The following is a 14595-nucleotide window of genomic DNA, read 5'->3' as shown; positions in this document are numbered from 1 at the left end:
AAAACCCTGAACATCTAAAGAAACTAATCAAGAAAGCAGACCCTGACTAAAACACTCAATCCCAAAAGGCAATGAGGATAGACATCAGAAGAAGAAGAGAACAGGAAACAACCTAGGAACCTATAGAAAATCTAAACCTGTATTTTGGAACAGAAAGGTGCAGAGTGCTCTATGGTGAAAGGTGGGAAGGGCGGCATGCACATCAAATGAGGAGTGGACACCATGACAAGGAGGAAGATCCATTGCTGCGACTTACACTACTCACCACTAAAATTGGAGACTTTTTTTTCTCTGTGCCATTTGGGTGCTTGAAAAAAGGGCTAATCAAGCAGCTGAAACCTATATGTGACCTTTTCATATTCCAAACTATCTGCAGTCCTCAGGTCCTCCACCATTGCAATAAAAATGGTGACCCATTCCTGACAGCCTGGAGGAATGAATATCAGGTGACACCTTTGGAATTCTGTGAATGGAAGGTTTCTTCTTCTGCAGATTTTGTTTATTCTGGTTAACTGAGAGGAGATGATGAAGTCTCCCCCACAACTGAACAGCACTGCACTGCCAGGATGAAAAAGATATATGAGACGTGGCCCTCTATGGCCTAGAATTCTTAAATAGAGAGCTGTGACTAACAACTGGGATCCTATGGTTGTAGCTCAATAGGTACAGTGTTTGCCTAGCATTTTCAGGGCCCTGGGTTCTATCCCTGCATCTGCATGTGCTCATTGTTATGGAGCACACTCAGTTCTTGGTAGGTAGCTGCATGAGCAGAAGTTCAAGCTCATCTTTGGTCATATAGCATATTTGACAGGGAGTGTGGCTGCTCAAGACCCTTTCTCAAAAACAAAATCATAACAAGTTGCTGAAAGATGTGAATGTGAGTAAAGGAAATAAAGAATGAGTTCCATTTTGTGGATGAGTTGGTGAAAGCCCACTCTTGGTGGACTGAGATTAACCTAGGGTAGGGGACTGAACATTCCTGCAAGGTCAGATCATCATCAGGTTCAGAGGTAGGATGAAGATGAGTTTCAGGAGCCATCATCTATTACTATGTTCCTCTGGTCACTGTGCCAGGTAGTTTGCAGCTGGCATGTTGTAGAAAGTCAAGCTACCACTTTCTCCCTTTTACAGCTAATAACAAGGAGTAGGAACTCATTCAAGGGTGCATACTTCACAAAATGTAGAATTTGACCCACACTCCACCCTGAGCTCTGAAGTTTAGCCTGCCTTTTGCAGACCAAATTTGATGGACAGATTAGGGAAGCTTGAAAGACTTGGAGAGGGGAGGATTGTCTATCCAGGATGGTCAGGAGCACCAGGACCAAGAGTCTGCCTATATCATTCATTTAAGCAGTTAGTTCTGGGCCACCTTATGCTTCCAAAGATCTGTTCCTAATATGCCTGTCTGATGTCCCCAATGGGTTAATTCAATCAACATATATTTTCTGCATATCACCATGTGTCAGGCAGCATTCTAGGGGCTCAGGCTATACCAATGAACAACAACAACAAAAGTACTGAAAGACACCTGAAATCCTGCCCCAGCCTCTACTCATGAGCATAAGCATTCCTCACGCTCATGCGCATGCAACACACACATGTACACACTTGCACAAGTCTTAATTACTTAATTAAGGTTGTAATTTGAACATGTTAAAAAAAAGCTATAGGTTACTGAGGCTACATAGCAAGATCCTGTCTCAAAACCTATCACCTGTTATTTCCTTAGATTGAAATCTAAATACTACAAATCTCTCTAGATGAGAAACTATACACCAAGGCATTTAGCACAGCACTAGATATACAGGAGCTATTCCTGTAAAACAATTCTGAAATACTACCCCGGAAGGTAACTGATCTTTGAACAATTGGCTTTAAATAACCCACTGTAGCATTAAGCCACTTGATACAGGTACTCTGCAATATAACTCAGGTTCCTTGTTTTGATAACTGAGAGTAGTGACATAACCCTCCATTGTGGGTTCCAGGTTCCAGGTGAGGGGTGGTATAAGCAGTATCCTTGTCCACACACACAGCCATAGCAGACATTACAGATCCCTGATTCCAGCTCTCTCTCCAGATAAGACTGGGAGCAGCAAGCCAGTTGATGCCAATCAACCTCATTTTCATTCTTGACTTGCAGTGAGATGAAGCAGTTACAGAAGCCATACCAGATATTTTTCTAGGCTCTGAGGAATCAGTGTTTTTGCTGATTTGCACAGGGGAAAAGATGTGATAAGAAGTCTCTTCTAACAATCAAGACAGAGTGCTAATCCTGCTCCATTAGCTTTGCAACCAAGTGTCCAGACGGTTACATCAAGGTTCCCAATGGCTCTGTCAGGGTTCAAGATTGTAGGTAAACTTAATGGTACGACAAGTGTGTCCACACTTTGGTACCCTGAGAATTGCAATTCCAGTTGGAACATCCTGTCTCAAGTACTGCAAAGGAGTTCCAGGATTTTTCTCTTACACTAAGACTATCCCAAGCCCAAACTTAGGTAACTCACAAATCTTTATGCCTACTGACATACTTTTTAATAAATAATTGTGTTATACACACTCTCCTTCCTCTTGCTCATTTTGGTTTCTATGTTTGTTTGTTTGGAGACAGGTTTTCTGTGTAGCCTTGGCTATCCTGGATTCACTGTTTGGACCCAGGCTGGCCTCCAACTCACAGAGATCCCCCTGCCTCTAGCTCCATGGGTGTTGGTATTAAAGGCATGTACAGTCGACATGCCCCATTTTTTTAAGGTTGTATTTATTTATTTTGAAAGGTCTATATGTAAACCAATATGCCTGAAGATGGCAGTAGAAGGTATAGATGGTTGTGAGCCACCATGTGGTTGCTGGGAATTGAACTCAAGACCTCTTGAAGAACAGACAGAGCTCTTAACCACTGAGCCATCTCTCTAGCCTGTTTGTTTTTGTATTTTTGATTTGTTCTATTTTGTTTTAATTGTAGTCTTGTTACATTTGGAAATAGTTCTCAAACTGGGGAGATGTCTCAGTGGACATGTGGGTATGAGAACCTGAGGCCAAATCCCCAGTGCCCACCTAAATGGGCTTGTGGGTGCCTGTGACCCTGCATTGGGAGCCAGAGAAAAATGGAGTTCACTGGCCTGCCAGCCTATTTCAAATAGCAAGTTTCCAAGTCAGTCAGGAACCCTGTCTCAAGAGAACAAGGTGGAATGTGACAGAGAAAGACACCTAACATTGTGACCCAGCCTCTGCTCATGAGCATAAGCATCCCTCACACTCATGTGCATGCAACACACACGTGTACACACATCCACACTGAGTTTTAATTATTTAATTAGTGTTGTAATTTGAACATGTTAAAATTAACCTGTAGGTTGCCTTGGCTACATAGGAAGATCCTGTCTCAAAACCAAAATAAGTTTGTTAAGCTGCAGGTCTTGATGTTACAAATTAGAACCCAAAGATGTAGGATGGAGAAACTTTTAGCATTGCTGGATTGTCTGTATTATGTTCTTGAAGGTCATATATGATCTGGAACCTCATAATCCAGGGCAGATCTTTTCAAAGGTGGACAAGAGGGTCTGTGTGCATGCTAACAGTTGTAGCCTTGAGCCTACAAAGGCAAACACATTTTTTTCTTCCTTCAAATGGCTGGGTTAGAAATGAGGCATTGTTCAAAGAGTGAAGTTTTTAATTTACACATTATGTACAGGTCTCCATGTTTGTGTAGATTTCGGGGGATTGTATGTGTGTGTGTGTATAGGTCACAGGTTGACATTGTGTGTGTCTCTGTATGTGTGTGTAAGCCACAAGTTCACATTGTGTGTGTTTCACTGTATAGGCCACAGTTTGACATTTTTTGTGTATGTGTATGTGTGTCTGTGTGTCTGTAGGCCACAGGTTGACATTTTGTGTGTGTGTCTGTGTGTGTGTGTAGGCCACAGGTTTACATTGTGTGTGTATGTTTTGTGTGTGTGTGTTGTGTATGTGTGTGTGTCTGTGTGGGTGTAGGCCAGAGGATGACATTTGCTGTGTTTGTGTGTGTGTATTTGTGTAAGCCAGAGGTTGACATTTGGTGTGTGTTTGTGTGTGTGTTTGTGTGTTTGTCTTTGTGTGTATGTGTAGGCCAAAGATTGACATTTTATGTGTGTGTGTCTGTGTCTGTGTGTAGGCCAGAGATTGACATTTGGTGTCTTCTTCATTCATAATCTATCTTTTCTTTTGAGACAAGTTCACTCACTGAGTCAGCTGGCATATCTGGCCAGAGAGCCCTAGGAAGCTTTCCATTTATGTTCCTCCAATGCTATGACTACAGGAGGGCACCACTGTGCCCAGCTTTTTAGATGGGTTCTGGGCATTCAGGCTCAGGTCCTCATGTTTACCTGGCAAACACATGACCACTGGAGTCATCTTCCAGCCAAAATGAGTTCATTTTTAAGTTCAAGAATGGCAAATTTTTGATATTTTTAACATGAAGGTAAGGAAACCTCAATGTTGTCAATAGCAATATTTTACATTCACATTTGCAGAGTATGATCACATGATATTATGAAACAAAAGTTTCCCAATACCAACCAATTGCCCAATTAACTCAATTAACCTGAGAGAGGGTATGTTTGCAATGACACTCATTTTCTATTAAGATTCAAAGTTCAAGGTTAAAATTATATAGAATCTTACTAAATATGTTTTTGCATTCTTTTGATGAGGTTCATGATGAGCATTTGGCTATACCTGGGCTGTTAGTACCCATACACACACACACACACACACACACACACACACAAACACAAACATTTTTTTTTTTTTTGTAGAACTGTTCATTTTAAAATTAAAGATTGGTCACCTGTCCTTTATTTATGCAAAAAAGAAAAAAGATTGGTTCCTTAGTTTTATTTTATTTTGTATTTTTTATATATTGAGAAATCACTTTATTGAAGCATGATTAACATACAAAAGCTGAACCTACTTAATGCTCTTCAAGCCCAGTGCACCTGTAACACCATCACCACTAGCTTCCTGTAAGCACCCTCATTACTCTCTGTTTCTCTCCACCCTCTTCTTCACTTTGATGAGAACCCTGACCCTCTCTCCTTCATCTTGCAAACTGTACATGCAGAGTTTTAAGTTGACATCATCGTTAACTAAAGGCATAGATTTTGCAATTGACTTCTAGAACTTACTTGACATATATAACAAGAATTCTGCAGCCTTTATGAAACACCTCACTTTCCCCACATTGATGCTAGGCTTCTATCCATTTACTTATCTGTGCATCCTCCTCTAAATAGGATAATGTGGTGTTTGCCTTTTTGTGTTTGGTCTTTTCTCTTTGTATTCTACCCTCCATTTAACCCATGTTGACAACAAATTGCATAATCTCAGAGCTGGAGAGATGGTCCAACAGTTAAGAGTATTGGATGCTTTTCCAGAGGGGTCCAGGTTCAATTTCTAGTACCTACACAGTGGTTCACAACTGTGCAACTGTAGTCCAGAGAGATATAATGCCCTCTTCTGGCCTTTGGGCACATAGTGCACAGACAAGCGGGTAAAACATTCACACAAATTAAAAACTAAAGTAAAATAAAACAAAAATTTAAAAACCAAATTACATGATCTTGCATTTTAAGGATAAATAATATCCATTGTAGATGCAATGTTCAAAATTCTCAGTGGCAAATGGATGTTTTTTTTTTTTGTTTTTGTTTTTGTTTTTGTTTTTCTTCTTTATTCTTCACCCATCAGTTAAAGCTTAGGCTATTTCCCTTTTGTGGCTATTGTGAATAATGCTACAATTACTATAGTCTCTACTGTGAAGTCTTATACTAAAATGAGCTGGACTGTAGATACCCCATAAGCATATGGTGGCTTCCAGCCTTCAGAGAGCTGCAGCCAGATCTGCACTTCACTTGGTGTTAGAAATTGTTCTAAGGGATGTACCAGAATATCTCCTCCTCAGAAGGTGTTGTGTACTTCACTAACTACATTGTAGCATCATACAGTCAAAATTTCTTTATAGAAATAATGTCTGCAATGAATATACTAATCTGAAAAAAGGAGGTTTGTCTTAAATCTGGAGCCTTGTGCAGCTTATAAGTAACTCGTTATCCTTCCTTTCTTGAGCTTGCTACTAGAATGTGCAGTGACTACTTGAGTCCTACTTCTCGACTCTCCCAAAACTAATTGTCATCATTTATTTCATTTTAATAACTTCTGATATCACTGTAGATGCTGGTTACTTTTGTCAACCGAGAGACACTGTGGAGGATAAAGCCTTAATTGGGAAGTTGTCTTCACCATATTGGCAGATAAAAACAACCATGGGGCATTTCTTTGGCTGATGATTGGTGGGGGAGGGAAGCTGGTCCTGAGTTATATAAGAAAGCAGACTGCCACTTGAGTTTTTGATCTTAGCCATTCTGATGGGAGTGAGATGGAATCTCAGAGTTGTTCTGATTTACATTTGCATTTTATGACTAAGGACACTGAACATTTCCTTAAGTGCTTCTTGGACATTCAAGATTCCTCTGTTGAGAATTCTCTTTTTAGCTCTGTACCCCATTTTTAATTGGATTGTTTGTTTTGTTGATGTTTAATTTCTCTAGTTCTTTATATATTTTGGATATTAGCCCTCTGTCAGATGTAGGGTTGGTGAGGGTCTTTTTCCTAGTCTGTAGGCTATTGTTTCTGTCTATTGACAGGGACTTTCTTTTGTAATAGCTTTTCCATTTCATGAGATTTCATGAATTAATTGTTGATCTTAAAGCCTGAGCTGTTGGTGTTCTATTCAAAAAGTGGTCTCCCATGAAAATGAGTTTAAGTCTGATTCCCCACTTTCTCTTCCAATAGATTTAGTGTTTCTGGGCCTTCAATCCACTTAGGCTTTAGTTTTGTGCAAGGTGAAACATACAAGATATGCAGGGAAAAAATAGAACAGAGATTGAGGGACTGTCCAAACAGTGCCTAGCCCAACCTGCCTGAGACCCACCCATGACATTATGAATGATGCTCTGCTATGCTTGCAGACAGGAGCCTAGATACTTGTCCTCTGAAAGTCCTCACCCAACAGTGGTGTGAAGGAGTGAAAGGATTCTTGTGGAAGAGTAGAGGGAAGGATAGAAGGACCCAGAGGGGGCAGGAGCTCCACAAGGAGAACAACAGAGCCAAAAAACTAAGGCCTCTGGCAGGAAGCAGGGGAGGGGGGAAGGTTCTGTTGATACTAAAGCACCAACCCTGGACCATGCACAGACTGGACATATGCCCCCTACACAGGTGTAGCAGATGGGAAGCTTGGTCTTCATTTGGGTTCCCTAGTAAAGGGGTTGGGAGCTGTCTCTGACATGGACTCTGTTGCCTGATTTTTGATCAATTCCCCCTAGAATAGCTGCTTCACCAGCCCACAGGAGAAGAGGATGTGCTCAGTCATTTCATGTGCTGGCATGGGTTGGGGAGAGTTCCCATTTTCTGAAGAGTAGGGTTGGGAGGATAGGGGGAAGAGAAAATGAAGGTGGGAATGAGAGGGGAGGAGGGTGGCTATGATAGAGATAAAAATGAAGGAAGGAAGGAATAAGTTAGTTAATTATTTAACTAGCCAATTAGAAACATTACTGCATGGTCCCTGCTTCAGTTCATGCCAGATATTTCCTCAATAATAGACTGAGACATGTCAGCTAACTACATCTCTTTATTCCTCCAAGTATCTTTGGACAATGTTGTTTATCATAGCAATATAATGTCCTTTATTTTCATTGTTTCTTAATTTCATTTGCATCTATAACAATTCAAAATAATGCATGATTAGGCTTATTCTACTAGCAAGCCAAACAATATATGTTTGTTATGTGGTTATTAAATATATGTTTCTTTACAAGAAATACAGTTTAAGATATATTAAAAACTCAAATTAAAATCTAGGGCTTGGCACCGATAAGATGGTTCTGTGGGTAAAATTGGTTGCCATACAAGCCTGATGAACTGAGTTTGATCCTCAAAACCTATATAAAGTTGGAAGGGAGGAACCAACTTGACAAAGTCATCCTCTGACCTTCAGATGCATTCCTGCTATATACATGCATACACACATACATATATACATGCATACACACACACACTCACACACACAATATACACATATAACAATAAACAGATAATAAAAACAAAGTCTAAGACAATCACAATACCAAGCATTACTCAATTATTTTTAAGTAAATTTTTAATTTTTTACATTAATTACATTTTATTCACTTTGCATCCCATCTATAGCCCCCTCCCTCATTCCCTCTCAATCTTACCCTCCCTCCCTCATCACCTCTCATGAACTCTATATTTATGGTCAGGGGTTAAAGTCCTCTCTTTATTTTCCAAGTTTTTGTTTGAGATCTGAACATACACCCAGGTTCTCCCTGTGTTCAGCCATATATGTAGGAAGGATTACCTCCAACCTCAATGTTGTCCAGGACACTGGAGCCCAGACTAGATGGGTAAGTGACACAAGGTTCAGTTTTTAAAACATGCTTCTCCAGATACAAAAAATGCGACAGGAAGGAAGCCTAGGAAAAGAAAACATAAAGATGATTTTCTAGAACTTTGCATTTCATCTCTACAATGAGAACTCTCTTTTACCATCAGATTTTATACAAAAACCTGCTTGAAACAATTAGTTATCTCTTCAAGAGAATTCCTTGAAGCCAAGCCTCCTGGCAATCCTTATGGACCCCATACTTAGGATGCACAAACAGGAGAATAATTATTTTTAGGCCAACATGGCCTGCAACTCAAATTTTAGACCAACCTAAGCTATATAACAAGATCCTATCTCCAAAGAAAAAAGGAGATGAAAGGATGAAAGAAAGATCTTTTATAAGTCATAAAACCTACAATTAAAAGAATATTTATATAATGTACATGTGTATCAAGGAGAGCATATGTTAATGTGTATATATGTATATGTACATATAAAAGGTAATGCCCAAAGATAGTTGGTCATTTATTACCCCCACAAAATATTTCTTAAGAATAAACTCTTATTACAACATCTCAAAGACTGTTAATTTCTTTATCTAAATAAAAAATAACCATGAATCACTGGATGTAGTAGTGTACCCCTTTAATCCAAGCACTAGAAGGCAGAGGCAGGCACATATCTGTGAGTTCCAGGTCAGCCTGTTTTCTAAAGCAAGTTCAGGAAAGCCAGGGTGCTGTTACACAGAAAAACCTTGTCTTAAAAAAAAATAAAGTAACCATGAAGAATTCTAAAATTTTTTACATCTATGATCTTATACATCAAAAACTATACTGTTGACCTTAAAAAAACCTAGTGTAATAAGCTATGTAAAGTTAACTATATATGCAGTTACATGAACATATACTGTTAGAATACTTTGGTTGGTCGGTTACTTAGTTGCCTGATTGATCTTTTATGTCAACTTGATACAAGCTAGAGACATCTTTTAAGGGGGACTCTCAAATTGAGGAAATGCCTCCAACAGATTGGAGGCATTTGCCTATTATAGGTAAATCTAAGGGGAATGTTTTGATTACTGGTTTACATGAGAGGGTCTAGTGTGCTCTGGGCAGTGCCGCTCCTGAGCATGTGGTACTGGGCAGCCCAGAAGAGTAAGCTGAGAACAGCCTGGAAAGACTGCAGAAAGCAGCATTCTTCCATGGGCTCTGTTCAACTCCTTCCTCCAGGTTCTTGCCCTGAGTACTGTCAGTGATGGAGTGTGATGTGGAAGTGTAAACCAAATGAAACCTTTCTTTTGCAGACTTGCTTTGAGTTATGATACTTCTCCCAGCAATGACAAGCTAACTATCAGAGCATGGATACAAAAAAATTAACTCCAACCAGGTTCCATCCACCCAGTCAATGATAACTTCAGACCTCTGTGACCAATTGTAACATTTCCTATTTGATACCGATTCTAGAGATCAATACCCAAACATCCACTGGTCCTTTCTGTGGTGAGCAAATTAAGTGAGTCCCCTCCCTGTTTGGGGTAGCCAAAGGTGAAAATTTTAACTCATTATGAATTTTTCATTTGGTCCCTAGCTTCTAAGACAGTGTGGAAATATCCCTCTGGGAGCTAGTCATGAGTGTTTGTTTCTGCCTGACTAAATGACTGTGCATGGCCACAGAAATACCTACCTAAACACAAGAGAAGTGAGAAGGCAGTGACTCACACACTGACACCAGGGACTTTACCTTTCAGCATTAATCTTGATTTTGATGTTTTGCTACCTAACTTCCAAATCCTTGAGCTCATTTTCTATTTAAAACTGTGTGGTCTGCTTCTTTTCCCATAAGCAATGACTAACTGAGTAATAGCTTCCAGTTCTCCCACACTCCTGGCATTAGGTACAGGGATGCCCTGGAATTTTCATCATCTGTTATAATTTTTGAATATTTCCATTTTGACTAGAAAGAACCAGGTATTTGAAGTAAGTGTCTTTTTCTAGCTTCCCTACCCAATGCTACATGATACATCAGGCACTAAAAGTTATCATATTTCATTCTTGTCCTGTACCTAAAACAGAGCTTGTCAAGGAGAGAAAAAGGGATAGGAACCTGTGCTGTTTCTAACTCCTCTCTTGATGTTTTCACCTCCCCTGTCACTGTCTTTAGTGTGTTTCTTGCCTGGAACGATAAAACTTTGTCATTAAGATATCCAAACTATTCTATTTATAGCTCTGTTCCTGGCTTTACTCCATATTCTGATTTCATTTCTGTTGTTGTGAAAAAATACTTTGACCACAAAGCAACTTAGAGGAAACAATTTTATTTCATCTCATAATTCCAGATCACATGCATCACTGTAGGAAAGGCAAGACAGGAACTTCAAATAGTTAATACTCAATCAAGAGCACAAAGAAAGATGTATATGCATGTTCATCTGTTTGTGCTAAGCTTGTTTTTGACCCTCTTAGACAGTTCAGGATTTCCTGTGTAGGGAATAGTGTCACCCATAGTTGGCTGGGTTTTACTACATCAATTAACTTAAAATACAATTCTCTCTTTCTCTCTCTCTCATACACACACACACACACACACAAAGATCCAAAGACCAACTCAATGTAACCAAGCCCCCACTGAAGAAGCTTGCTTCCCAGGTGATTCTGAGATCTGACAAGTGGCAGTTGTAGCTAACCATCACACCTGCCCACAGACAAAGCCTGCTTCTGTGACCATCCCACATCAGACTCTAGTGATCAAGTTAGTTTTCTTTAGAGTTGACCCATGCTTTCAAAGTTCAAGGATGGCTTTTTGTCCCAAATATATCTGTGATGGCATGCAATTCTCATGGCCTCCTTGTTAGACTGGAAAGAGTGTTTACATTTACTTTTCTCTTTCTGCCTCATAAAAACTAATGTGATGTAGTTGTTGGCCTACCATAGCATACACAAGAACAAGCTTTGGCTGAGGTGTATTAGAAAACTTAATGTGTCCAAAAGAAAGAATGGCAAATCACATCCATACTACATGAGAGCATTTTCAAAATAGATCTCAGATAATAAAATACAAATAAAATGATGCAGTTTTCTGAGCCCTTTAGTAAGCATAAACATTATCTAAAACATGAGCTGCAAACAGGACTCAAATACTTAGTTGTTGTCATCACCCTGCTATGCCATGTGCTAGAAATTTATCCAGGTTTTCCCACAGGATCAGAGGTGCTAAAACAGATTTTTTCTTTTGAAAGCTCAGGAACAAGATCAGGGCCAGAGAGGTGGAAGAAGAAAATGGATACCTGACAACAATTCAGATCTTTAGTGAGGCCAAAGGGTACTACCCTTTATCTTCATATTCTATGCAAGCCAAGTGTCACAAAGGGCATTGTTCCTTTGGCTCAGGAAGGAGATAAGCCCTTTCCTTGACTGGCTGTTTTAACTCGCCCACTCTTTGGCCATGACAAGCAGGGGCTTGAGTATCATTCTGGGAAAAAAAATATCAGTCCTGAAAATTCAGAAAACACCATAAGCAAAATGAAACAAACAAACAAACAAACAAACAAACAAATTATCCATCATCTTCTAAAAATAAGAATAAGGCATGCATTCTCATTTGGGGTGGATGGAAGAAATTGCTTCCTATCATAGGAATATACTGCAATTTGATCTGATTCACCCTAATTAAAATTACCTCTACTTTTTCAAGCATGCTTACACAAAAACCTATTTTTAACTTGGCAGTTTAATCACATTTGAACAGAGTTTTGCTCTGTAGCACAGGCTGTCTCAGAGCTCACTATATAGCCCAGGCTGGCCTTTAAGCCATGGCAATCTTCTTGACTAAGTTTCCTTATTGGTCAAGTGGCAGCTTCACAACACCATGTTTGGCACTGAATAGCCCATATTTTACCTGCCACAAAACCAAATGTTTTTCATTTACACCCTCTTTCTTAGTATTTAGTTATGAACACAATGGTTTTCTATAACAATGCAAGAGTCTGAATGTGGATTCTCACACACATAAACACACACAAACACACATACACACATTAAAGCTCATGTGGAATCCATTTCAAAGTGAAATGGCCATTTTAAGATTTAGTTAGTGAGTTAGTTTAATGTGTGTTTCCCTGTTAAAGTTTATGCACATCAAATGCATGTAGGTGCCCATATCAGAATAGGAGCAGGAGCAATAAACACTTGTAGTGGCCAAACCATCTCTTTAGTCTTCATAAAAGAAGTGGTATGTGTTTTTCTATGTCCAGCTTAGTGTTGCTATACTTAGTGAGAATGTTTTTTTGTGCTGTGATATTTACATTTCCCAGCCCCTGCTTCTCCACTTCACGTTCCTTGCTAGGTGCCACACACTTTACAAACACCTAAGGGATCTGAGGATCAAGAGTCATGCAAGAGTTCTGCCAATGTGTGTATGCACTGAGGGATACACAGTGCTGAGCTCCCATGAGGAACTTAGCTCATGTCTGTTTCCCAGGCCAAGGGTTCCAATTGGAGTGATGCCTGCATATCAGGGTGTGTTTTCTATTGTTGCTTTGCACTGAGCTAAGACTGCCTGGGCTAGGCAACCTCTTAACAGATAATGTGGAGGGTAGGGTCGGTGCCTCTTGCTGGGCAGGAAATGAATTATCTTGCTTTGAAGCAACAGACCAGCTGGTGATTTGCTGACAGTTATGATACATGAGAAAAGCTTTGACACACAGACCACCCACCAGCAGAGACCTAAAGGAACCATGATAATGACCTAAAACAGTCTCATCAAATAATTGAGCCTCACAAGGCACCACAAATATGCCCTGAAGCAAATTCTGAGATTGCTCTTTCAAATGCAGATGCTGAAAATGGCTATGTTCCTACCCACACTCTTAGCAGGACCTGAGGTGACACAGAATGATCTCAGATGCAGAAAACAAATGTTCATTTTTTGCTTCAATTTTTTTTCTATTTTAAAAGGTATGGGTCTAAGGTTTCATGTGTGGGTTGGTGTCCCTGTCCCCTTGAAAGTCTGTTCTGATTATAGGATATGTCCATTTTCCCCCATTGCTAGGAGTCTTGGCTAGGGTCACCCTCATAAATTCCTGGGGGTTTCTAGTTTGTCCCAGAGATGGCTGCACCCACTGATTTCAGTTCCCTCTCACAGCTCTCTTCCTCTTTCCTTCCCTGAGTTGATCAATGCTGCTCCTCCCTCCTCTCTAACCAAGTTCACTCCAACCGTCCACAACTATTCTATTTCCCCTACTCTGTGAGCTTGGGCTATCCTTATTACTTTTATTCTTGGAGCTTTGGATTGTAACATGGATTCTGTATACTTTATGGCTAACATCCACTTATGAGTGAGTACTTTTCTAGTTCCCTCCATTTGCCTGGAAATTGCATAATATCATTGTTTTTAATATTCTCTTGTGTAAATATACCATGTTTTCTTTATCTATTCTTTCATTCAGGAGTATCTAGGTTGTTTGCAGTCTCTGGCTATTCCAAATAGAGCTTCTATGAACATAGTTGAGTAAGTGTCCTTGTGGTATGGTGGAGCATCTTTTCATTTTATGCCCAGGAGAGTTATAGCTGGATCTTGAGGTAGAACTAATTCTAATTTTCTGAGAAACTGCCTAACTACTTTCCAAAGTGGTGGTACAAGTGTGTACAGTGAGGGTAAATAATGGAGCACAAGGTTTAGGGTGCAGTTTACTGATGTTGGGTGTGCTTTGAGGAGTTGGCGAGCAAGGTCTTTCTTGGTGTTGTAAGGTCTCTGGAAAAGCAGGTAGAGTTTTGGGTTGGGAAATGCAGTGCAGAGTGTGGGCTACAGCTTTTAGATGTGCTTTCAGTTGAAGTCCAGGCTTTTGATTCTCTTTGCACAATTTTGCAGTCAGTTTTTCTTTTACCATTAAATTTGGAGATTTCTTTAAGTAGATTAGACACAGGCTACTTATGGAATTTGTGACTCACAAATAGTTGCTCACAGTTCTCAACATTGCACTGCCTTAACAATGTCTTTACAAGGAAATCCTCCTCCATCATGTTGAGGCCAGGGAAGGTGTTTCTCTTCTACAAATAGTGTTCCTTGTATTATGTCTAGGTTGTTTGCAGTCTCTGGCTATTCCAAATAGAGCTTCGATGAACATAGTTGAGTAAGTGTCCTTGTGGTATGGTTGAGTA

The 14595-nt window shown here is 39.8% G+C and overlaps 1 protein-coding gene and 1 pseudogene across 1 annotated transcript in view; one reads left to right on the top strand and one right to left on the bottom strand.

Moving 5' to 3' along the window:
- Nucleotides 1–14595, bottom strand: part of LOC110544316 (activity-dependent neuroprotector homeobox protein 2-like) — a 219711-nt gene that overhangs the window by 16832 nt on the left and 188284 nt on the right.
- Nucleotides 1–14595, top strand: part of LOC110541286 (stabilin-2-like) — a 67889-nt pseudogene that overhangs the window by 12338 nt on the left and 40956 nt on the right.

The sequence above is a fragment of the Meriones unguiculatus genome (assembly GCF_030254825.1).
Source record: "Meriones unguiculatus strain TT.TT164.6M chromosome Y unlocalized genomic scaffold, Bangor_MerUng_6.1 ChrY_unordered_Scaffold_32, whole genome shotgun sequence".
NCBI lineage: Eukaryota > Metazoa > Chordata > Mammalia > Rodentia > Muridae > Meriones > Meriones unguiculatus.
Note: the sequence above shows the minus strand (reverse complement) of the source record. Positions and strands in the feature narration are given on the sequence as shown.